The sequence below is a fragment of the Pinus tabuliformis genome, chromosome 5_1 (assembly GCF_031772625.1).
Source record: "Pinus tabuliformis cultivar Carrire ecotype Pingquan chromosome 5_1, CPIR1, whole genome shotgun sequence".
NCBI lineage: Eukaryota > Viridiplantae > Streptophyta > Pinopsida > Pinales > Pinaceae > Pinus > Pinus tabuliformis.
The window spans coordinates 773,588,323-773,615,821 of NC_142305.1; the positions used below are offsets into that span (position 1 = coordinate 773,588,323).

The following is a 27,499-nucleotide window of genomic DNA, read 5'->3' on the forward strand; positions in this document are numbered from 1 at the left end:
TGGGTCGATAGCATACTTTACGAGATTTAAATCACCCAACGAGGAAATTGCCATCGAATTCTTACGAAATCTACAGAATGGACAATCTATGGTAAGGGGCAGGCAAATCACTGTATCAGACACGGTGATAGTGGAAGAATCCGGGTTACCGGCAGAAGGACTTTTGTGGGCTGGTAAGCAGTTGAAGATGCGAGACGCTATCGAGGCTTTCAGGGACAAAGGACAGGAGCTGATAAAAAAGGGCAAAGGCATTTGACCATCTTCTCTTGGAGAACGAATCGTCCAGAACTACATTACATGCGACAGGCGTAAGGACGTGGTAAGGTTGCGTCAACTCAAACTCTTAGCAGTTCTCAAACTAAAGTGCTCTGTGAATTTACCTGCATTATTGAATTCTTTACTTCATGACACCATCAAGAGGCTAAGATGGTCCCAACACATAGAAACCGTAGTGAGCCACCACTATCTGATTAGGCTAATAGTCAGCTATAACCTCGCCCAGCAACAATCAAGATGGGATGATTTAATTTTAGCTCTCGAAGGAGGTTTAGCTTTGCCTACACCTAACCCTATTCTGAAAAGGAAGAGGACTACCCTTTCAAGGAACATACCTCAAAAGCGCAGACAATCCACAAGGTTGAGGTCAAGATTAGGAGCAGTCGAAAATCCTCAAGGCAGTATCAGTCAACCTATAGAATTATCTAGCCCAGTAAGTGAACAATACCTGCAGCTAGAGTTAGAAGGCCAGGATAACCCTGAATCAGACCATGAGGAAGAAACAGGGCATTCTGGAGAAGAACAAAGAAATGAATCAAGACTTCCCTCAACACCAAGCATGAGCCCCCAAGGTGATTTATTGCACGATTTTGAATTGGCCCAGGTCCTGGCCAACATGAATGATTACATGCAGACTAAAATCCCACTCAATCTTAATATAGGAGCAACCCAATCTCCTGAGAATGTTGGCGACACCAGAATTCTATCTCCCTTAAAAGATGCAAGCCATGAAGCAGAAACCGATGTAGAGGCCATTCGGGAAGTAGAGCACCAATTCGGTGACACGCTTCCAGTAGAAAATAGCCAGGTAGGCCTAAGTACAGAGAACATAGGACAAGGAGAAGAAATAGAGATAGAGATGCTTTAAGAAGTTGATATTCAATCAGGAGACACAGTCCTCTTAAAACAGAGCCAAGATGAGCAACCATGCTCTTTAGAAGCAGAAACTATTAACAAAACTATCAGTAGAATAGTTGCCCCTTCGAAAAGGTATGGAGCCAAATTGAAAAAGCTTAGGAAAGAACAGTAGAAGCTTCGCAAAATAGTAAGAAGGCTCATAAGAAAAATAAAGGAAATCACAGCAAGAAAGGTCCTGGACAAAACCCTGGAGACAACAAATGCGGCTGTATAGACAAAATCACATGAAGGGAGGGCTACAGGGACTCAAACTGAGCCCATACCCACTCAACCAAACATCATTCAAGAAGAACAACATGTAATTTTTGTAGATATAGATACTCAGATAGAGGATGTACCCTCTCACAGCATGGCTACTCAGACAGAGGCTTGGACCTCCCATAATAAAGAGACTCAGACAGAACACATCCTTTCTCATAGCATAAGCACTCAAACAAGCATACAAGCTAAAGACATCATGACACACAATGACCCCATTATTCTGAATCTTCAGGAAGAATTAGCATAGGCTCGGCTCGCGTTAGAACGACTTGAACAAGAAACTGTTTCCCAACAAAGATATCAAGAGTTGCAGAGGCAACTTCAGGAAATGAATGCAACAGAGAGCGAGACCTTCGACAGATACAAAAAAGTAGATGAGAAAATAGAAAGAATCAAGCTTAGATTAGATAGGGTCATAGCTCGGACAGACACCATATGCTCATTATATATAGATGTCTTGGCATGCAGGGCTCCCGCCACTAATTATGCTTTGTTTTTGTTAGAACAATACTTGTTATTGAAAATTAAAGCCGTGAGAGATGGAAAACCAATTGAATTAAAAATAGTTGAAGATTTTATAAATTTTTACAAACAGTATGGGTAAAAGTTTAAAGGTTGCTTTGTGAATTCTACCTACATAATTTTGTATTAGAGGATGAGGTGGAAAAGAACCCCAACACTTTTGTTGGAGATGTTCAATTCCAGGCCTTCATCTCATTTGCAGTCAAACAACTTAAATGGTTCAAAGCTCATAACGCATTCCAAAGACAAGATCATGGATTGGATCTTTGGGTAAGAAGTGAACCCAAGCACCCTTTGCAAATGCTTGCCAATCATAAGAATCTGACTAAAATTTTAGGGCCTATTCATAAAGATATTGTACAAAATGGAGTATCTTTTCTTTATCCATTCAAGAAAGCTCTCTGACTACATCCAAGCTTAGGTGGATGGTCTCTACTAGTAGTGTGCATGATAGGGAGCCATTTAATTACAGAAATTTTAAAGCAGCTATAACCCGTTTTGTCACCTATAGAAACCTCATTTTAAGAGAAGGACCCTATTGGTTAGGATGTCAGTTTTGTAGCCCCATCATTTGGTATCCTCCTAAAGGTTACAAGGCCATCTATGAATTACCTGAAGGAAAGGAAGGGCTTGCTTTTGCGCTTTTAGCTCAACGTCATGGTTTCAGACCAATTTTTGATGCTCCTTCTCTAGCCTACTCTTTAACTACACTCCATTAGAATTACTTGATTTTCATGAGGACATGAAACAAGGTAAGCAGGGGAGTATGTTGAGTTACGAAATGGGTATGTATTTACTATTAAGTTCGTCATCATTTTCCTTGATTCTTATCTTTTTCATATCTTAATGCGCTAATATACTGAGGAATTATGGTAAGAAATGAAAGAATTATTTGTAGTTACGATTTAGCTAACTTTTACCCTTATTTATGCAGGAAAGCGACAAAAGGAACGATTGTTATTCCCTGACATTGGAACAGCAAAATCCAACAAGCAAAGGAAGGAACACGTTAGTTGTAGACAAGGCTAAGAGCAAATCACAGGGATCAGCGCGGAATAGGAAATATGTCTGAAGTTAGAAATCGGTTTCGAATCCCTCAGGATCGAGAGATCCGGAGGGATCGCATTTACCATTTACTCTTTACCCCTTTCTAATTTTAAAAGAAAGTGATTGTAGGAAGAAAGGGGAAGAATCTCTGTTATTTTTCAAGTTGTAAATTTAATTACAAAATTGCGCTATTGGAGAATGCGATTATATTTTAATGTTACTTAAGTTCGATGATTAATATATAATTGAAGTTGTTGTTCCCTTGCTTTATCTGAAGTAACTTAGCAGTGTTCACTGGCGGCTAAGGGCCCGACCTCTAATGGATTTAACTGCTTCCTTGTGTCATATTTCTGATTCTTCTAAAGTTTGGTTGGTTTGATAATTTCCTATTTCTATGAGTTTACTTTATTAGCTGTTCATTACTTTCTTGTATTGAAATAGTGTATGTTCTATTTATAATTTACAACGCTATCATTTGATTTGAGTTTTGTTTATTACAACGTGAATTATCTAGATAGTGCATTGCATTGATTTAATCATCTGTAAGAGTTTGATTATTGCTATTAGACTCTCAGAACTGATATCATTCCTATCTTGATTGCCTTATAGAGATTTAGTATAGTTTAGATTGAATCAGCTGAGAAGAGGTGAGTTATTGTTACTGTGCTCTCGGCAAATAATGATGCTACTTGAATTGCTGTAAGATTTGACTTGAGTAGAAGATTGAGGTTTGATATTTCCTTTAATGATTACAATTGGAGTTTATTAGATGCATCTATACTACAATTTAGGAAACATTACTCTCTGAATTAATAGCAGCCACATATTGTGTACACTCTTGAAATAAGAGGGCGTGCCCGAATTGATGATTAATGTGGGATAATTAGGAGTTTGAAAAGGCACCTTTTATCAGCTAACGCTAATCACCCTCACAAATGGAAATTTGCATGACAACGGTGACATGGTGCGGGTTGTCACCGCGGAGGCCCTAAAATAGTTTGAGCAGCAGTAGCAACTAATTTTTGGGGCTATCCAGATAGGTTTGCAGGAGCTGGAGACCCACGCATCACAGGCTGGCATGGTGTCCACCAACCTTGCTATCGACACTTCAGAGGCTGCCAAGATGCTGCATGCGAAGGCCTCCAGTATGATAGCGCTTCTTGATGGAGCACTGACCATGGAGAATGAAGTTTATAGGCCCACTCTCAGTGCCCTCAAGGGATTAGGGTTTAATCTAGCAGCGCTCCCTAGTGGAGCACTCCACCTATTGCAGGATTGAGTGATTATGGAGTTGAGGGTCCGTGAGCACCACACCCTATAGGTGATTAGTGAACAACGTATTAACAATGAGAAAATGGCACTACAGCAAGACTCTATCATCGATGCTTTGATTAAGGTGACCAAACAAAATAAGCATATAATGCAGGTCATCAAGGAGGCATGCTGAATGTTCCCAGAGTTGGCCATTCCTGAGGAAGAACAAATCGAGGTGCGCATCCATAAACTAGCTATAGGGGTGCTCGACACTCGTATAGAAATGGCGAGGGTTCGTTTGGAGTTGAACCTGTAGATCACAGAGTTACAGTTGAAGGCCCAGCTTTCAACTCCGCCAAAAGTAAAGGAGCAATGGGCAACCACTGTCATAGAGGCAATAACATCAGTTGACAGTGCAGCAGTAGACTACACACAACTTTTTGAGAAGTTGTTCGAGGTCCTGACAAGCTTGCAGGAGGACCCTTATGTACAACAGCTGGACCAAGAAGCGCGTGAACTATAGTAGCACTATGATGAGGTCATAGGCACAACGCGAACCGTCATGCTCAAACAGAGATTGGTGAAGCAGCAAGAGGCCAAGCAACTGAAAGAACAGGTGGATGCAGCGTTGCACAAGGAAGTAGTGCTGAAGGCACGACTGAAGCCCTGGCTAGATGAGGCTTACACAGTCACAACCTCTATTGAAGGAAAGTTTGCAGCTCTGTAATCAACTCAGAAAAAGCTTCACGTTGACAGTTCAGGAGCAGTGACTAAGAAAATGGTGGAAGACACGAAGCAGGCAGCCGCATAGTGCACTGCCAAGGTTGCAGTCATAAAGGTTGAACTGGGAGGTCTTTGCGTTAAGATATCTGCACCTGCCGAGTGAGTCGAGGGTGAGTCACGATGTTTGTGTTGGGGGCCTGTTGGGAACAGGATCCCCCAAGGACAATTTTGGGGCTAAAAGCCCATGTTTTGGGTCAAGTTTTGTAATAAAGTGTAAAGTCTCTGCATTTCATGATCGTGGAGCGCGAAGGTGTCATGAGTCATAAATGGTTGCCCGCCCTTATTTTGTAAAGTAAAGTTGGCTGTAAAGATCTATTCATGGTCTATGGACCATGGTAGTGTATAAAAAGAGCTAAGTCGGTAAGCTCTAAAGGAGATAGATAAGATTGGTAGAAGTAAGAAGTCTTGAGCGATAAGGAGAGAAGTCTTAGTTTCAGGTGGTATCATAGGTAGAGGCTCTGTAGCTAAGTGCACAGAGGCCTAGGGTGGAAGTCTGCAGCTGAGTGCACAGACCCATGTAGCTATGTGCGCAGGGCGGATAGAGTCTGTAATCATATGAAGATATCAATAAAGAGAAGTATTCTACAAATTCTATGTCTTTGTCTCATGTTAATGCATTTTGTCATATTGTGTATGGACTTCATTTACAAGGCTTATATGATGTGCGAATATATGTAATTATGTTGGTTAATCGAATGCAAGTAAGAATATTTGTTTACGCGGTGCTAAGTGGGATTGTTTAATAAGATAATTAAACACTTAAGGATAAATTAGAAACCTGTTCTATATGCTGCTTTAGCAGCGCGAAAGTACCTGAACCGTAGGTTAGGGCTGCATGAAGGCCAATCATATCCCTTTGCGGAGGTACTGTAGGGTGAAATAAAAGGCTAGACAGACAGAGCCCTAGAACTTAACGACCTGCGCGAAAGCAGGAATAAGAGGAGCAAACCGACATCACGACCATCTTAGGGTGCAGAAACTTGGTTCCAACATCCCCCCATACTGTTGCAGGTGAGACTTTGGTCCACGTTCCTCGAGCTGATACCAAAAGGGCCAGTAGTGTAGGGATTTATTTGGATAACTAACGTTGAACCGGGGTCAGGCCCCACCAAGCCAACACTATATATGGAGAAATACTTCTTAGGAGCCATGTCAAAGCTGGGATTGATGCCCCATTCCTCCTAAAGGCCAAGTTAAAAGAAAGGAATTGGAAGGCAAGGGTGTAGAGGTCTTGGTTGGAAGACAAATGGCATGGGCTGTTGTGAATTACCCAGTCGTATTTCACATGTGAAGGGAGTTTTAACTAGGTAAACTTATATCATTTTCATTTCTTAGCTCATCTAGAAGGACAATCGAGAATGAATGTATGTTATTTTTTATTCGAGAGTCTGAAGCATATGGTTTCATGGGTTTGAGCCAGGATGGACCCATCTCCACACTTCATTTATCACAAAGATTTAATTAAATTATTAATTGAAAGTGAGTTGGAAAAGGCTGGAAGAAAATGGAGCCATTTTCTGTTCCGGGGAGGGTTTCAACCACAACCTCCTAAGTCTAAATGAGGAAGGACGAAGGGTACCAAAAAAATAAAAAACCATCAGGTAGGAACCTCCTCTCAGGGCACCCCCACTATGCAAACCAGAACCCGAAAGAAGGAATACCAATCCTCACATTCTGTTCTTAAAAAACCTAAGGTTTATTCTATAAGAAGTGATAGGCTTAAAAAAATATAGTCTACTACAAACCCTCCTACTACAAATTTTCCTCCTACTATGAATTCCCATCATGCTGAAAATCCACCTACTAAAGATTCCCCTGTAGAAAGCCAACTACTAGAGAAAACCAAATGAAAAAGGGTTCAGCATGAATCCCATGATAAAGATGTTCGAGCTGAAAACTAACCCACTATGTTTGAGATGTAAAAGGAGGTAAAAAACATCACACCAAACCCTTAAACAAATTGAGGATAGACATAAAATTCAAACTAAACCCTGACCTTCGCAAGGAAGTCATAGATGTGAATAATGTTCCACTAAAATACCTAATCATAAACAGGGGTAATGCTACAAGTTCAAACAGGTCGAAGAAAACAAAGGCAACCAAGAAGAAAATCCACATGGAAACTAGATAGAGCAAGTGGCAGAGGACGGATAAGGTGGACATTTTATTGGAAGTAGCCAATACCCTGAGGTGAGAAGCTAAAGAAATATTTTGATTTTTTGTTCTTTCACTATCAGAGTGAATTTTTGATCAAGCACCTATCAATGTTTAAGCATAGAAAGGCATAGAGGAGCATTAATATTCTCATTTTCGGTGAATTTTCTAGAGAAGCGTTGACATTTTCATTGTCAGCAAAATCACCAGTTCCAGAAGCTAAAGGATTGACAACGACATTATCAACGAATTGCATGAGGGATACCCAATAAGGCAAGAGCTACAAAAAAAGTCTGTTTTTGAAGGATGACAAGGCTTGATCTACAACGAAGGAGGAATAACAATGATACATTTTCTCAGCCCCATTTTTACCCTAGATTTCAACGAGTTGTTCTGATTTGAAAAAATTTGGTATGTTTAAAGATATTTTCATATGAATGTACCTAAGAGATTTATATTTCTATTGTTGCATTACTTTAATTAATTTTGAGCTACAATCCTGTTTCAATTATTTTATTTTCTATATAAGAAAATAATGTAGAAGAAGAAAGCATTGGAACCTTTTGGAAAAATTAGCATCTTTTGTGTATTATTGATCAGATTTTAATGAAAGCAGTCTTCATGAGAAGTTTGCAGAAATACCTGTATTATGATCCCCGCTAGTCTTCTTAGTTTAATATTTTCCTCATGTCTAAAATGCTGAGTGTTTGAAATTGGGACTCATGTTTATACTCCATGTTTCTTTATTCTCAGACATTTAATAATTATTTATCACTTAACCACTACACTTATTCTATTCATTTTTCTTCCAAATTTCTTAAAGCATCAAAGGAATTATCACTACCTCTTTTTTGTGTTTTTCTCACTGAAAACTATTATTATATAAATTTTATTGGGTCAAACTTCATTCCCAGTTGTTGAATTTTCACATAGTCCAACCAAACTTGATTGGATCAGACTCCATTCCAAATGGTGGAATTTTCACATAGTCCAACCAAACTCAATCATTATTAGATAAATCTGGACATATGACTCAATTCCAAACCTTCTACTACAATGACCTTGAGTAGTTGAGTTTAGGGAGAGATCCCTCTCTAGGTTAAAGGTCCATCTTTCAATCTCAAAGAGGTTCAATTTTAGCTTATATTTTTTCTCGCTGCCAAGGTTTTCTCTAAGAGATAACAGTTTGTATGGATGAAAACCCAAAATATAACCACAACGTACATTAAATCTATGATCATTAGTATTTTGTGGATTAATAAGTATTGTGTATATTTATGAATGTAGTTTTAGTTTTTGTAATAATCCTAATATTTGATTAAATAATAATTTAGGCTTAGGTAACAAGGATACTATGTAGAAAACTGACGAAATTAAGAGAAACAATAGATTTTTTATGAGTTTATTGTTATATGTAACTTTAGTATTTCATCAAATGATTACATTAGTAAAGAAAGGTAAAAGAGTAAATTTGAGTTGGATAAAAAGGAAGGAGGATCTATGTATAACATCTGAGGTTAGTTTGTAATTGGTACTATGACAATAAACTATCAACAGTGAAGGGGAAAACAAGGGTAAAGTACTCTAGTATAGATGTAAACAAATATGATATGAGAATTTTACTTATAAAAAAATTATGGTTTTTTGTGAGGTCCATTGCAAGTTGTATCAGAGTTGTAGGTTACAACATTGAGCCTTTCATGGGTCCTAACTGAAATATTATTTTATGTGTAACATACAGAAAATAAAACTAATATAAAAAGAAAAAATAAAAAAAGAATGAAGATAACAACAAATAGACCTTTTCAAGATCACTTAAAAGAGGTGAAGAGTATAATACTAAGCTCGGAATGATGGGGGGAATTGGAAAGGTAGATAATCACGAACCTTATATTTTATAAGTAGTTCGTAGTCTGAAGGCATATTTAGACAATGTTAGATCTAATTAGGAGAAACTTTCGAAGGAAAGGGATGAAAAAGAAGATATAAACGACTACAAACTCAAGAGGTTGGAAGAAAACAAAGGTAATAGGAAATCTGAGGAAAAAAAAAGGGGGGGGGGGGTGGGGGGAATTGGAAATGTAGATAATCATGAACCTTATATTTTATAAGTAGTTCGTAGTCTGAAGGCATATTTAGACAATGTTAGATCTAATTAGGAGAAACTTTCTAAGGAAAGGGATGAAAAAGAAGATATAAACGACTACAAACTCAAGAGGTTGGAAGAAAACAGAGGCAATAGGAAATCTGACCAAAAAAAAAAATCGTAAGAAAATACTAAGAAGTGAATCTATAAACTCGAGTGAGAGTCAAACAACTTTGATGACAACATGGAAGAATTTTTTTTTAGGAGTAGTGTTTCTATATCTAAGAGGAAAAAGGATGTTTCTTATTTACAAGGTGAATTTAAGAATATTAGACCTCTAAAATTTGACAGGGAATCTAAAGAGGGAGTAAAATCTTGGCTTCTAAATATGTCAAAATATTTTGAGGTCTATAATTACCCTAGTAATGTCAAGGCCAAATTGGTAACATATAATCTAACTTGTAAAGTAGCCTTATGGTGAGCGAAGAAAAAAATAGTAAAGAAGGTTAGAAGAAAAAATTTCACCTGGAAACTATGTAAAAAGAAATTTAAAAAGAAGTATTAACAAAAAGATACTCCGATGAGAAATCTAGGGAGTTCCATGAGTTAAGGTTAGGACAATCAAACATGGATGAATTTGCAAATAAATTTATGAGATTGTTGACATATGTATCATATTTGAAAGAAGGGTAAAAATACAAAGGTTTATTAGCTTCCTTCCTTTTTCCTACAAGGAGAGGATTAAATTTGACAATCTGAAAAGAATGGATGAAACAGTAAAGAAGGAAAAATTATGTTACAACTAGAACAAGCAGAAGAGTGACAATTCTAAAAGTTGGATGGTCAAGAAAATCAAAAGTTCAATGCTAAGTAAAATGGATTTAAGAAACCTACTTTTCCCAATACTTTCAAATGTGCTCAAGGGGGAAACAACCATAGAAGTTATGTAAATCAACACAAAAACATGAGTAAAAAAAGTGGGCATGTAATAGGAGAAGTAAAAAAGAACTTTGGTGAATCAATTAGGCCATCATTCAAGTCTTGGGGGTCTAATGAAAACAATTTGTGGAGATAATTTCCACAAAATCCATTGAATAGAAAAGAAATAGTAAACAATATTTAAGAAGCATCTATAGTTAATGACGTTGCTTGTAATATTCCACAGATTAGTGTGATATTGGATGATAAAAAAGATGATCATAAATCCACTATGGTGGAGATCCAACGTAAAATATTTATAAAGAACACAATTGTGTTAGTTGATCTCGATTCTACTTTAAGTTATATTTCCCTTATTGTAATTGAAAAATGTGGACTTTCTTAGAATCAATCGAAACCAAGGCACTACAAATAAGCAGGGATGAATCAGTAGTGTGGCCAAATTATACGCTTTTCACAAATTATACTTTTCAACCACTTCTGGAAATTATTTATGGATCAAAAACACAACTCAATCGTTAAAAAAATAACATCATAAGAACATGACCAACATATACACAACACACCAATCTTATCTTTATTACAAGCTTCAACTTGATTACATCAATGACCTACAAGCTACTACATTTTGTAGGTTTATCAGTAGCTACTGAAATGAACTTCTATCCCTACTCGTTTACCAACTGCCATTGAAAGGGACTATTACCCCTACTCATTTATCAGTCTCTACTGAACGGGACTCTTTCCCATACTTGTTTATCAGTATTCGCTCAAAGGGACTCTTTCCCCTACACATTTACCAGCACCCAATAGAAGGAGTTGTTACCCTTGATCTGCAAGCTACTACTTACTAGCCCTCTTGATTCATATTTCATCAATTTTCAAACTAGAACCAATAGAACTCTTACCTCCTTAACAAAACAAAATTTCTCACTGCAACTACTCACCATAGCCACCTTACAAACACCTTCAACAATATGTGATTGCTGACAAAATCACCAAGCTATATGCACCAACAACATCAACACCAAAAACCACCTCATGACCACACCAAAGTATTAATCACCAATTCATCATTCAACTATCAAATATCAATATGATATCTGAGTCACCCTTGATGCATACCACCATTATGCATCACGTTCCACCAAAAAATTTAAACTTGTCATCTACTTCTCATCCACACACAAATAGTTGCTCAAATTATGCTTTTAAAGAATTATGGCATGATATTTTTCGATTGATCTTTGGTTAACTTGTTCTTTGATCTGCTACATGATTTTTCTTATTTTTTTTCCTTTTTTCTTCTCTTCAAGTCTTCAATCTTTGGTTTGTGGTTATGGACTCAATCTATAAGTTCTCATGCTTAATTTTGTTATTTTGGATTTTTTACAGAATTTATTTGTGACTTTCTTATCCCGACAAATCTCTAATTTTACTACAGTAGCTAATTGTTCAAGCATTTAGTGCTTGCTACTATGTTTGGCTTAACTTCTAAATAGAGCCACTAAACTATCACTTACAAAAGTTGTTGACTCATTCATCCATGAAAATTCACTGCAACACCTTTTATTCCAAAAAATAGTTGCCAGCTTGTTCCATCCATGGCCTTTGATTATGGATCGAAACCTTTTAATATTGGCCCAAAGGCCTTCTAATATGTTTGGGCCAACTGCGTTGTCAAAGCTCCAAGCTCCATGACCCTTTTTTGATTTTATTAAAAATCCCCGCCAAATCCACCAATTTCAGCCTTAAGATCATTTTGGTGCTGCTTTTACCTGTTTTTCACCCATATGACGATTGCGTGTGACCACTAGCTAAGTACTTTAGGTGATAAGACACTTTACTCCATTTGGAGGATTATTTTTTATATTAAACCTTCTACTCCCTTGGCCTCATTTCTACGTGAAATGACCAAGCGTCCCACTTATGCCCAGAGCCCCTCTGCCCAGGGCTTCAACTGTGCTTCATTAATAAACCTCCAAGAGGCCATTTTGAAACTTCCACATATCACAGGAAATCATTTTTAGATATCTTTCCATCTAAGTAGGTTTCACCTATATTTTAAGTGAAATGATGGTCCACAAATGGCTCCAAAGTCGCTTCAACTTTTATCCATGTTGATATTCTTATGACTGATCCTTTGTCATGCTTTTCCTTCGCCAAAAATATTTTCCTTTGCCAATATTTGTCCATGTATTTTCCATTGCCTTTAGCTTTTCCAATAATGAAAACACCAGATCATCAATGCATTTGTAGTTTCCATGCTTGCCTTTGCCAACAATATTTGTCTTTTCCAATTATTTTCCATTTCTAATTCCTTTTCCTTTGCCATCAATGACAAAATATTTCGAACAATCTCCTGCTTTGGCATTGATGGCACTGCCAAGATAAAACAAAACAAGATCACCAATGATCAATCAAAGATAAGTGTACTTCTCTTCTTTCTCTATGATGTTTCTCCATGTGTTCTTCTTGAGGTTATTTTCCCCCTTTGTATGAGGTTATTCACCATATTTTGTTTTATCAATGATAATTACCCCCCTTTGACATCAATGGAAAAGATACTAACATTCTCCCCGTGTCGATAATCTCCATCTACCTTCTATTCCTATGGACCTTCCAATTATTTCTTCTGAAGCTAAAAATATTAGGTACCTCTCATCCAATCCAAGCAACTTCCTCTCTGTCCTATGACAAATATGGAGTTGAAGTGAAAGGAGCAATTAATCCCAATTGCTACCTCAAGTGGTCAAGAGGGATCTCTTGCTATATCAAGCACCAACTTGTGAAACTGATGCATGAGGAAATGATTCCTTCTGGTCTGAGTCTCAACTTGGATTACATTCATAATAGTGCCTACCTAGACACATACACCTGACCCCTAGAAACAAGAACAAAATTTCCTATGTATGGCACCATCAATTGTCAACCAATGAATAACAAAGTACAACACTTTTGATAAACATGGAGGGACTCTCACCAATGCATGCTTGTATTTCACCTAGAAGACTTCTAATACAGATTTACCATTATATATTTGAACAGTCATGAACAATAGTCTTATAAATCAAGACTTACTTACAAACACTTAGACTTACAATCTCATATTGACAACGTGAACACCATACTCTAACAAAGAGTCTAATGACTGTAAATACCAATTAACAGTACCTTTGATACCAAGTGTTGAAATGATGTAAATTATTGAATTGTTGCCATTGATAGCAATTGTTGAGCACTTGATAACTAAGTTTCCTCATCCTCTCATCATGCTCATTTCACTGCAAATTTGATGCCTGATACTAATTACCAATAGGATAACATTACAACATCAATGCATTTCGCAGCAAACACCATTAGTGTTTTTCTTGCAGCAAACAACTTATACCAATTAATGATATCAACTATCAATGAATAATTTGATACTCAAATTTTGGCTTGAGTATATTCCCCATGTGGCCATGTTCCCTCTTTGCATCAGGAATCTGTAGACAATACTTGCAAAAGAAACTTTAACGGTATAAGATCATCACCAACTATACATACTTGGACTACCAATGTGATTTGAAAACAACATTCAATCAATTACTCAATAATCAACATGAAATGGCATACTACCCTCTATCCTTCAAATGCATTCCTTGGTGTGTTCATTTTTTCTCCTTGAATATGACCTTTGTGGCTTCCCTTGAAGCCAACGTCTTCTCTTTAATGAAGAGGAGCAAGGGATATTCTCCCCCTAAGTACATTATCTTTCTTTTTCTTCCACACCTAGATATGAGTTGATTTAGAAAACTGGTTTGCCTGAGTGGGTGACTTTTTGCCATTGTCTTAGTATACACACCACTCGTCATTCCTTTTATTAGCACCAATTAAAAACAATTTGAAATTTACCTATTTCTCGTCTTTCTCATTGTATTGCTTTGGAGGACTATCAGGATTGGTGTCACTTCTCTTGTCTGATTTGACTCTCTTCCTATTGTAGGTTATATAAGAAAGATCAGCTATAGGAATTTCAAACTCTATTATGCTAAATCTCTATTGATTATCTTCAAAACAAAACATTGTGTTATCCTTCATCCATGCACCATTGTATATGCCTCTCTTAAGACTACTAAAATAGCTCTTGTACATTTCTCCTTTCATAATCCATCATCCATGCCTCTGATTGCAGTATTTTCAAAAGAGAATTTCTTGCGAGATTTTCATGTAGCTACTTTGTTCCAATAATTCTTACACCTATAGAATTCAACATAATTGAATAAGGGGGTAAAGGAATTATACTTATTACCAAATATTCTATTTGTCCAATTCCTTGACTAATACTCACTCTCTTGTTGCTATTGGGCCACCAAAAATATTTCGTTTGGGAGGAAAAGGCTATCTGTGCATGTCTATTCAAATTTCCCTTTGGAGGAATTTGTGGTTGTTGCTAAAATGGTGCATTCCACCTATGTTTTTGCACCTTATTTTTCTTCTCTAGACACTTGAAGGCAAATTGCCCTGCATTACTACAATATAAGCGTATGAGGGATTGCATACCTTTATTTTTAATTTTGGAGGTCTTTTGGTCTCCTTTGTGCTCCATTCTTTTTGCTACCACCGTAGTGTTGTGGGATATTCATTTAACCAAAATTTTGGATTCCTTTGATCATGTTTTTGGGTCACAGTCATCTTCAAAAGTTATCTCGCCCTAAGAGGAATAATGGCTAGTTTGAATTTCCTTAAACGCTTCATAATTCTTTGCATGCTTCTGAAGATTCATCAATGACTCATTTAATGTCTTATTCTCTTCTTCCAGCTTCATATTTTTGGCTCTGAATTTATTGACCTCCTCAAGAGTTGATATGAACTGCCTCTTTAAATGGATCTCTTGTTCAATATCTTCCAAATCAGTAGAGGACCAATTGGATAAAAAACAAGTGTCAATTTCACTCTCAAGAGTTTGTTCCCTTGATGTCTCTAAATATTCTTCTATTGACACGCGAGTTGTTCTTTCTTCCACTAAATCAGAGCTGGACCCATTGTCTTCTTGATCATTGTCAAGGTATTCTATTACTATCAAGGTGATCCTTTATTCACTAAAACCTAATGAGAAACTCTCACTTTCACTAGTACTTGCAGCTGAGAAATTTGAAAATAAATGGCATATTGCTATACAATAATAACAAAATAAGAAATTACTTGTAGATTGCATATCCTATGGGTGCTAATAAGCAATTCGACCTCTTGATATATGAGGATAATCATCTGATTCATGATCTTCCATACCCTTTGAATATTTGACTGTTTCATCCTCAAGGGAAAGCCTCTTGACATCACAAGTATCTTTCATTTCTACTTCATATATGGACTACAATTTACCCCATATCTCCTTGGAAGTGTTAAAACATACCACTTTTTCAATATCTGACTTAGAAAACCCTCTCATGATTTCCTTCCTACCTTGTTTATCAAACTTATCATCTATCTATCCATTCTCCACAGACAACCATACATTAAGATCAAGAGCTTGCAAGTAGATTGTTATCCTTACCTTCCAAGTTATATAATTTGAGCCATTCAAAAATGAAACTCCATTTGAGGTAATATAGTCTTGGTTCTCCATGATCCCCAATCTTCTTTCCATCTGTTAAAATGTTATGAGGGACACTATGTCTTATACCAATTGTTAGAATCAATGGAAACTAGAACACTACTAAGAGGGGGGATGAATCAGTAGTGTGGCCAAATTATACACTTTTCACAAATTATACTTTCCAACCACTTTTGGAAATTATTTATGGATCAACAACATAACTCAATCATGTAAAACATAACATCATAAGCACATGAGGAACATATACACAAGACGCCAATCTTATGTTTATTACAAGCTTCAAATTGATTACATCAATGCCCCACAAGCTACTACTTGTAGGTTTATCAGCTCTTACTCAAAAGGAGCTTCTATCCCTGCTCGTTTATTAACTACCATTGAAAGTGATTATTTCCCCTTCTCATTTATCAATCTTTTTTGAAAATTACTCTTGCCCCTGCTCATTTATTAGTCTTTTCTGAAAGGGACTCTTGCCCCTGCTCGTTTATTAGTCTTTTCTGAAAGGGACTCTTGCCCCTATGCATTTACTAGCACCCACTAGAAGTAGTTGCTACCCCTGATTTTCAAGCTACCACTTATTGGCCCTCTTCATTCATCTTTCATATGTTTTCAAACTAGACCCAATAGACATTGTACATCATTATAAAACATTTTTTCTCACTACAACTACTCACCAAATCCACCTTACACACACCTTCAGCAATTTGTGATTACTAACAAAATCACCAAACTATATGCACCAATAACATCAACACCAAAAATCACCTTTGATGATCACACCAAAGCTCTCATCACCAATTCATCATTCAACTATCATATATAAAATTTGATCTATGAATGACCCTTGATGCATACCACCATTATGCATCACATTGCACCAGCAAATTTCAACCTCTCATATACTTCTCATCCACACACTCATTGCTGCTCGAATTCTGCTTTTAAAGAATTCTAAACTAATATTTTTTGGAGTGATCTTTTGTTATCTTGTTCTTTGATCTGCTAGATATTTTTTATTTTTTCCTTTTTGTTACTCTTCAAGTCTTCAATCTCTGATTTGCAATTTTGGGCTCAATCTTTGATTTTTTCTTCATAATTTTGTTATTCTGGCTTGTTTACAGAACTTAGTAGTGGCTTTCTAATTCTAGCGAATATCTAGTTTTACCAGTGCTACTAATTATTCATACATCTAGTGCTTGCTACTATGTTTAGCTTAACTTCCAAACAATGCCACTAAATTGTCACTTACCAAAGTTGTTGACCCGTTCATCCATGCAAATTTATTGCAACATTTTTTATTCCAAAAAATACTTTTTGACTCATCCCATTCAGGGCCTTTGGTTATGGCATGAAGCCTTATAATATAGGCCCAAAGGCCTTTTAGTATGTCGCTGCCAATTGCACTTCCAAAACTCAAATATCCGCAACCCCTTTTTAATTTTATTAAAAATCACTACCAAATCTACGAATTTTGGCCTTAAGCTCCTTTTGCTAGTGGGTTTCCATATTTTTCACCCATATGACTGCTACCTATGACTGTCGGCTAAATCCTTTAGGTGGTTATCCAATCTATGACCTTCAGAGACTTATTTTTTGTATTAAACCTCCTGCGCCCTTGGTCTTATTTCTACGCAAAATGACCAAGCGTTGTGCTTATGCCAATAGACCCTCTGCCTATTTCTTTAACTATGCTTCATTAATAAACTTATGGGATCATGCATCCAAGGTGAAATTATATATGCCACCTATCACCCTTTGATACATTTCGCTACTAACTTGTCTGTCCTATATGTCCTGATTACTTTTCTCCTAGAACTTCTTTTAACTACACAAAGAACCTCTTCCAGGTACTCTCCTCTGGGCCTCACTATCATGTGGGGCCCTCTCGACGCCTTATTCATTGGCTTCTGCTATGTGTTGTCAATCTAACATATCCTGGCTCCCACTTCCAAGTGCTTTCTTTATTGTGCTCTCTAAAAAACTTAGGGGTCATAACATCGGGTTGACGTCATGCTGATGCCACTAGGGACACCTAGTGTCTCGGGAGTGGTGACACATGTTAGCCAAAAATGGTCTAGTAGGGTACTTTAAAACTTTTAATATACATGACACATGTCAACATTTGATTGTCCTTGCTTTCACATCATGCTCAACCATTTGTAAGCTTCCACCTGTCCTTCTGTCGGAATGGAAAGAGAAGGGTCCCTGGACCTTGGTTTTGTGAGAAAAACCTTTGTTAAATATTTTGAACAGTTCCTAGCTATTTCTTCTATTTTACTCCAAAATCCTCTGGGATGGCTCTCTTTGTTTCCATGCCTTCTTATCTTCCGAGCTTGCCTCTCCGAGCTAGTATTAATGGGATGATTTTTTAAGGTGGGGGTTACCACTCAACTTTCCACTAGTAAACTATCTCCCTTTGCATTGAGTTTTCACCCAATGTGTCTCGGTGCCCACCACCCGACACTTCCTATTAGTGCACCTTAAGGTTCCTCCAGGGTGGTACCTCTATCCTACATCTGTAGGGATGGCGCCACCTGTTGAAGTCATCCTTCCCATTACATCCCGACACTTGAATTTTGTGGGCCACATGATTTTTATGGGATGTTACCTCTGGGCTACCTCCACCACATCGGTTTCACCAATGGCCAATGGAAAATTCTCTCGTTGTTTCATTTTGCACCAAGTCATCCTAGTCGTCTTTTGGACGCTCCTCTATTATTTTCGTTGGGTTTGGATACTATACCAACCTTGGATATGTGCCAAAAGAATCTCTAACCTCCTTATCTTTGCAAATGTTGACTTTTGGGGTCCATAGCTTTGACTAGCTCTACGTTTTGATCCAGGAGGGCATTTTCAAACTTCCACATATCGCTAGAAATATTTTTCTAAGACCTTACCATATGAGTCGGTTTCGTCTTTATTTGAGGCGATCTACTCTCTAAAACGGTTGGGTGTGTGTTATATTCTTTCTACGACTAGCTTCGCCCCCCTACACGAGATTCGAGGCAGTGCCCCAGGAAGAAAAAAATTATGTGGACCCAATAATAGTTGGGTGTACCCAAGGATAAGGGGAAGACCCAAAGATGGTGGATGGGCCTACACATGGTTTTGGGCATAATGGTTTTTTTCGCATAGTATTTTCTAAATCCAATCAAGGGAACTACAATTATGTTCTAATCTAGGGTCAGTGGATTGGGGTTTATGAATTCTTTGGCATGTATATATATTTATTGTAACATTGAAAGGGATATAATGAAAAAAAATCATATCTGGTAGTCCTAGTTTTGACATCGAGGGGAAGATCTCTGTGTATATTTTTTTTAATGTTCTCACCATTGCTTATTTTTTCTATTTTGAAAATTCATTTGTAAGTAATTTTTGTACAGAGTTAAAACCTACAAAAAATAGCTCTAAAGTCTCTGCACTTTCTATCGATGTTGATATTCTTATAATTGATCTTACCATAGAAGTGGGTTTCGCCTATATTTGAGGTGATCTACTACTCCAAAACTGGCTCCAAAGTATTTGGACCTTCTATCCATGTTGATCTTCTTATGACTAATCCTTTGTCACACTTTTCCTTTTCCACCTTTGTTATTTCCTTTTCCTTTACCTTTGCCAATAATGACAATACCATCATCAATGGATTTGCAATTGCCATGCTTTGCCTTTAATAACAATATTTTCCTTTGCAAATCTTTGCCATTGCCTTTACTTTTGCCAATAATGACAACACCATCATCAATAAGCATTGCCATGATTTTCCATTGCCAATAATATTTACCTTTTCCAATATTTTCCATTGAGAATAACTTTGCATTTTCCATCAATGACAACATATTTCCAATAAATTTAAAAGGGAAAAGAAAAATAAACCTTATTACAATTGGATAAAGGAACTAAAATAAAAGTTATTAAAAATAGTAAATATTGTTCAATATACCTGAAGGAATACTAAATTAAATTTGAACATTATGATTTTGGGATCATATGATGGCCTTATTGGCATTCATTGGCTAGGGAAACACATTGTAATATTGATTTATTTAGGAAAGTCATTTAAATGCATCAATGATGAAGGGGGTACCTGTACAGTAAAAGGGATCCTAATAGTCATTTATGTGATTTGTTGTAGCTAAATTTTTCCAGCCAGAAAATTTACAAAACTCCTAAAGCATACAAAAAGAATTTCCAATCCTGACAAGTTTTGTGCTCTCAGCGTTTCTTTCTTTATTCAAAATCAATGGGCCTATAATCCCTCGGTCTTCAAATTATTAAATTGAGCACAGTCATAGCACTACAACCACTATGTTTCATTCAAGCCAGCACCAACACTTACACAATGTACCAATTAAAGGAGGAACCTCACTCAACCTCACATTACACGTTGAGACAAGATATAGGCATTCACGTTCTGGCTAAATCTTCAAAATGGTTCCAGTAATGTATGATTTGAGCATTATTTTATGGCATCAAATATATTGTTCCTAAATACATATGCACTTTTCTTGTTTTTAGCGGTTGTATTTATTTTCTTAGGGTTGTATTTATTTTCACTCCCTAAGAGTAGTTGAAAGACTATAAGGGAATATCACACACCCAAATGCACCGGGAGGATATTAAATATGCTTTTCCAATCTTAAATTACATGGATACACTATGCGGTCACGTTGATGCATTTGTCGCCAAGTGCTGGAATAATGGAAGATAAGGACTTTAGTTATACTATCTTCAAAATCGGTGGAACACGTGAGGTCTGTGAGGAATCTTCTTGTAGAAGTTGATAGTTGATGTATTGTGAAACGTTTTTATTCATTCCAGGACACAAAATACTTGTACCTCATAATGGAATACCTGCCTGGTTGTGATATCATGACTCTTCTTATGAGAGAGGAAATTTTTTCTGAGTATGTTGCACATTTCTATATTGCAGAGAGTATCCTGGCTATTCAATCAATACATAAACATAACCATATTCATAGGGACATCAAGCCTGATAACTTGTTATTGGAAATAAATGGCCACATGAAACTGTGAGATTTCGGATTATGCAAGCTGCTGGACTATATCACATTGTCAACTCTATGTGAAGATGAACAATTTACAGATGATGAACTACATGCATCAATGGAAATGGAGGGGCGTTCATATTTAAGAGGACGTAACAGGGGCCTTTGCCTAACTCAAAAGGTTCATTTTTAGCATTGGAAAAGGAATTGGCGGACACTGGCTTATTCCACTATTGGCACTCCTAATTATATGGCAGTTGAAGTGCGGCTAAAGAAGGGTTATGGTATGGAGTGTAATTTGTGGTCCTTAGGTGCAATGATGTATGATATGCTCGAGGGATACCCTCCTTTCTATTATGATGACCCAAAAATCACATGTAGGAAAATCATTTGTTAGAAGACGTGCTTGAAATACCCTGAATTCCAAATATCCACTGAAGAAAAATATTTTATTTCTAGATTTCTATGTGATGTGGACCAAAGGTCCAGCTCAAGAGGAGTGGATGAAATAAAGGCACACCCATGGTTTAGAGGAATTCAATGGGACAAATTATATGAGATGGAAGCTTCATTCAAACCTGTTACCAATGGGGAGTTAGACACCTAAAACTTTGAGAAATATGATGAGGTTGAGCCTCCGCAACTGGTGCAATCAAGATCTGTACCTTGGCGTAAGTTGTTACATCGAAGAACGCACTTATAAGGATTGTGACATGTTTAAAGCAATGCAAGGACCATATGATATGAGACTAAAGAGATCACGAAAGAAACCTTCTCTCGTCTCCTTATTTGATAGAGTTTACTTGATGAAAGTAAGAGTGTAAATGAATCTAGTAGTCGGGCTTGTTGCATAAACACACGAATTTCTGGTTTGAAAATGTATCAAAAGGGAATAAAATGTAGTTTTATTATTCTTTCGATCTGAAAATTGAATAATCATAATCGCCACATACAAAGTCATTCAATGCAACTCTGAAATTCAATTTTGAAGTGCTCTCTTCGACTAGTGTAAAGGGTGTCCGCAAGGATACAAGTTTTCATTCACTGGAAACTCATGTGTTCTATAAATTTATGTTGAGGCTCCAAACATTGTCTCGCTAAATAGTCACTGTGTAAGAATAGACGTGATATTTGTGATGTCGTGTTGATTATTTTCAAGGCGCCTACCATAATTAAGAACATATTAATTTGGTCACCTTTTGATTTCTTTTGTGGTTTCAACCATGATAATTTCACACATGCAGGCCCTCATTCCAAAAATCAAAATCTGGATTCCTCCTAGATCGATTTTGTGGATATTTCAATGCTATAAGAGGAAATGATATTTAGTATGGGCAGAAGGTTTTTCAATCATAGATGATTCTATCGAAGATATTTCTCACTGGTGGTTGAGCCTACTAAAAAATAAAAGGGAAATTGTGACAAGGTTTCTAGTATTCAATGATCTCCTTCGTCCACTTCTCCTAAGAATGTTGCTAAAGTTTAGACAACCCAAATGTCTATGGTTTAAAGATTTGAAGATTAGGAAAATGCTTCCAGTCATTGATGCATATGAAAGAAGCACAACAATCAATCATAAAGACGGACGACTTATATGTGTTTTTGACTTATTTATCATGATCACATTATCCTGGTGAATGCAAATGGAAGGATTTTCGATTGCATTGGTTTTTCTCCATGTTTTGAGGACGATTTGCTTGCAACAATGAAGATCTGCCTATAAGTATCTCAATGTCCAAATTCTTTTGAGCGAAAATGAAACAAGAGATGCAAGTAGCTACGAAGGACCTGTTAATAGAAGAGCAAATGTATATTTTGTAGATACTTGCACCTAGTTCACGATGGTTAGTGCCCAAATCAACGGAGTCCTGACAACACAAAGTATATGAAACTTATGCAAAGCAGTGGTCCCGAAAGGCAATTTTATCATACTACCCATCAAGAAATCAATGGCCCACATTTTTTCCAAGGACACCACTCTCTTTCAGAAACTGCTAAGGGTGATCCGGAAGGCAGTTTTCAGTATTAAGAAACCACATAGTCATTGCAGAAATTTATACACTTGAATTAATTTAATCCTCTTACATTAATTATGTCATCTTTATTTCATTCAAACCACTCTTTTAGTGGAGCACTCTGCAACTCTGAGAGTTTCTTTATCCATTATGTTATGGAAGTCTAAGGTTTCAGAATAGAAGTTTTGGTTACAAGCCGTCATGGTCTGTCATTCTGGCCACTAATTTTAAAAACATTCCATAAATTTTAAGATGTCTCGAGCACTCTTTCCCCATAGCCAAGAACTGTCTCTAAGAGTTACAAAATGATGCAAATTCCTAATTTACAGTTAAAGAAATGTGCCCCGAAGGGATTCCAAATGTTTGTAGTTCAAATTAAAAATCTTTCTAGTAGAAAGGAGAAACTGTCTATAGAGCATTATTCTATTTTAGAAAAATATAAGGATGTCTTTCCTGAAGAAATTTGAAACCTTCCTCCAAAAAGGGATATAGATTTTCCTAGTGATCTTATTCCTGGAGCAATCCCAACATTTAAAGCCCCATAGAGAATGGGTATTCTATAACTGATACACTTAAAAAAAATTTACAAGAACTGCTATATAAAAAATATATAAGACCTTGTGTGTCGCCTTGGGGTGCACCAGTCTTATTTGTTAAAAAAAAATATGGAACACTTAGACTCTATATATATTACTAGAAGCTCAATCAAGTACAAATACCCCTTGTTCAAGACTCATTAAAGAAATTTTGACGTAAAAAATGGGTCTGAAAACAAAAAGGTACAACAAAAATCAACTTTATAAGAACCAATAGATTCAATACAATAATGTTGATTATGGGGGACGATTAAATATTTTTAGAGTAAAAAAAAAAAAAACTACTTTTTAAACTCGTATTTTCAACATATCTCCCAACAATTTTACACAAATATAGAGTGGGAGAACTTGTTGGATGCATAATTAAATTTTTCATATAAGGAGTGCTAATTTTGCATATGGGCCATACAACACAAAAAAATTAAAATACATGAAAAAACGTGATTGCAAACACGTTTTTCATGTATTTCACATTTTTTGTGTTGTATGACCCATAAAAAGTATGCAACATTGGGTACTCCTTTGATGAATAATTAAATTCTGCATCCAACAAGTGCTCCCTCTCAATATTTAGGTAAAATCGTAGGGAGATATGTTGAAAAATTAGTTTTTTCTTTTCTCCCTCCAAAACTTGATGAGGTAATCTAATATTATTTTATTATTTCCACTATTATTTTATAATATTCCTTAGGAGGCCCATTTTAGACCTCAAAATTTCTCTAATGGATGGCCTGTTTGGTTAGGTAAAGGGAGCTACAATTTTCTCAAAAAATGACTTAATATCTGGGTATCATCACACTAGAATAAAACAGAAAGGCATTCACAAAAAGGTCTTCAGGACATGGTATGGGAATTATGAATTTATTATACTTTCATTCGGACTCACTAATGCACCATCCACTTTTATGTCTCTGATAAATAGCGTACTCGTCCCATTTTTGACAAATTTTTCATCATATTCATAGATGACATATTATCCTATTTAAAGTGTAAACAGTAACATGACCAGCATTTGCAAATCGTTCTTAAAACACTTATAGTAACTGAACTGTATGTTCATTTTATAAATGTTCATTTTATTAAAAAAAGATAAAGGCTATTATGGAGTAGCTAGTGCCTAAGGATGTAGTTGATATTAGGTATTTCATGGGAATTATAGGTTATTATAGAAGATTCATAGAGGGATTTTTGAAATTACCATACCCAATCACTTATTTATAGAAGAAGGGAACTAAGTTTGAATGAAATTGGAAAATTGAAGTAATTGTTAACTACTGCTACAATTTTGAAAGTAGTTGATCCCAACAAATAATTTGCAGTGTGTAGTGATTCATGTAAAGAACATTTGGGGGGAGTTCTAATGAAGGAACGCCATGTAATAATTTATGAATATAGAAAACTTAAATACCATGAGAGGAAGTATGCTACACATTATCTATAACTAGCAACTGTCATTCATGTCTTAAAAATCTAGAGGCACTACTTTAGAGGGAGAAAATTCTAGCTAAAAATTGATAACGTCGGTCTCAAATATATATTTTATTCACCAAATTTGAATGCTAGGCAAGCACGGTGGCTGAAATTTCTTAGTGAATATGGTCTCAAAATCATAGGCATTGAAGGAAAGGAAAACAAAATAGAAGATGATCTTAACAAAAAATTAAATCATATTTGTGCCATTTTTGCAAATAGTTGACAAACAAATTTGGTTGAAAAGGTGAGAACATTTGCATATTTTGATAAAGAATATGTGAAAATTAAAGATAAAATTCATAAATTTGATTCACGAGATGAGGAAGAGAGTGAGTTTTTAGTGAATTCTCTAAACTTGTTGATGTACAGGGACATAAGTCATTCAACTAGTGATTTAGATTTGAAATCATTTGTTCTTGAAGAATTGCAAAAGAAGACTACAACTGAACGTCCTCATTATCAAAAGTTAATAACTATGTTAAGAAAATATTTCTATTGGCCCAATCTGAAATAAAAAATAACATAATATGTAGCCAAATGTTTAAATTATCAACAAGTTAAAGCTTATTATCAACATCCAGCTAGGTTATTATAGCCTTTACCCATTCCAGAATCAAAATTGAAGATAACATACATGGATTTCATTACAAGTTTACCAAAAACTAGGACACAACATAATATATAATGGTTATGGCTGACAAACTTAGTAAGGGAACACATTTTATTCTCTTAAATTATACCTTCAAAGCCATTAACATAGAATAAATATTCATGAAGGAAGTTTTTAAATTGTATGGCATTCCTAATATTGTGATTTTTTTTATCGTGATACAAAATTTAATTCCAAATTTTGGAAGGGTTTATTTGATGGCATGGGTATAAAAGTAAATTTTAGCACAATTTATCATCCTAAAAATGATGGTGAAATAGAAAGGAGCAATCAAATTCTAGAATATATGCTGAGAATGTATGCCACGGATAGGCCCACTAAGTGGGAATATCATCTCCACTTTGTTGAATTTTCCTACAATAATGGTTATCAAAATTCATTAAAAACGAGTCATTTTAAGGTGATGTGTGGGAGACAATGTAAAGTGCCCTTTAATTGGGATCATCTTGAGGATAGGTTAGTTTTAGGACCAGATATTTTGAAAGAAATGGAGGAAATAGTTAAACAAGTAAAGAAAATTTTGAAAATAGCTCAAGATGGAAAAAAGAGTGATGTAGATTTGAACAGAGTTAAAAAAGAATTCAATGTTTGTGAACATGCTTATCTAAAAGTGAAACTAAAGAAGAATAATCTTATACTTGCAAATTATGCCAAACTATCACCTAGATATTATACACCCTTTGAAGTATTAGTAAGAATTGGTCCAGTGGCCTATGAGCTTACTCTTCGAGCAAACATAAAAAATCATGATGTTCTTCGTGTGTCTTTGTTAAATAAATATGTACATGTCTTAGCTCACATAATTGGTTGGAATGTTGTACAGGTAGAACTAGAAGGAGAGTTCCTAGTAGAACCTCTACGTATTCTAGACCAGAGGGTAGTCAAGCCTAGAATAGAAACATAGCCCAAGTTAAATTTCAGTGGAAGCATTTGAACCCAAAAGAGGAAACTTGGGAATTGGAACATGCTTTTAAAGAAGCATATCCATCCTTATTTTGAAAACTAAGTTGAATTCCAAAACCTCAAGTATACATCGAGATAGTGCCAAATTTAAGCTAGGGAGGATGTGATATCCCCTAACTTGGAGTTTATATTGTAAATTTGTGATCCAGGTGGCTCTAGAGACACACACGGGACAAAGAGGACTCAGGAAAGCTCAAAAATCAAAATGTTTTAATTATTCTTGAACCAAGGCTAGAGCATAGATCTCGTCGTCCTGATCGCAACAATGTGAACAATTCATCAATCCGAGTTCGGATGAGGAAGATACAAGTAGTCAAAGTTGGGTTGACTTTTTGCTAACTCGGCACGCTTAAGGAGGCCACAATTTGGACAAAACCCAGCCACCGGATTCCAACCAACTCTAGCCAGATTCCGGGCGAAATCGTGGCCTCATTAAAAAGACTCCTTTGATCCAAAATTGAATTTTCAAAATCGCATAATTTGTTTTATTTAAACAAAAATTAGATATAAAAAGGGGGGTGGCGAGCCACCAACCCTGTCACCCCAACCCTCATCCACACATAACAAAGTTAATATATGGTGGAGGGGCAGGCCACGACCCCTGGCCCCTCCCACGGAACTGCAACACATAACAGGGTGGGTGGCCATGACCATGCCACCCCACAACCCTCATTCCACAGAACCACGGGACCCATATTAATGCAAAGGAGTTGGGTGGGCTGGCCATTGGGGCATGGACCCAACCCATTCATGTAGCCATCATTTATTGCAACCACCATGGAGGAGATGGGTACGGTGGGCAACCAAACCTTAAATTAAAAAACATTTTAGCTTAAAAAAAAGATTTGTCATGTAAAAAAAGGAGGAGGCAGGGCTTGACCACCCAACCTCCTCCATACTAACTGGAACCTTAACCAATTTCACCAATGGA

The 27,499-nt window shown here is 36.3% G+C and overlaps 1 pseudogene; it reads left to right on the plus strand.

Annotated features, from left to right (window-relative positions):
- Window positions 1-835: 835 nt before the first annotated feature.
- On the plus strand, window positions 836-21,675 carry LOC149167223 (uncharacterized; annotated as a pseudogene).
- The last annotated feature ends 5,824 nt before the right edge of the window (window positions 21,676-27,499 follow it).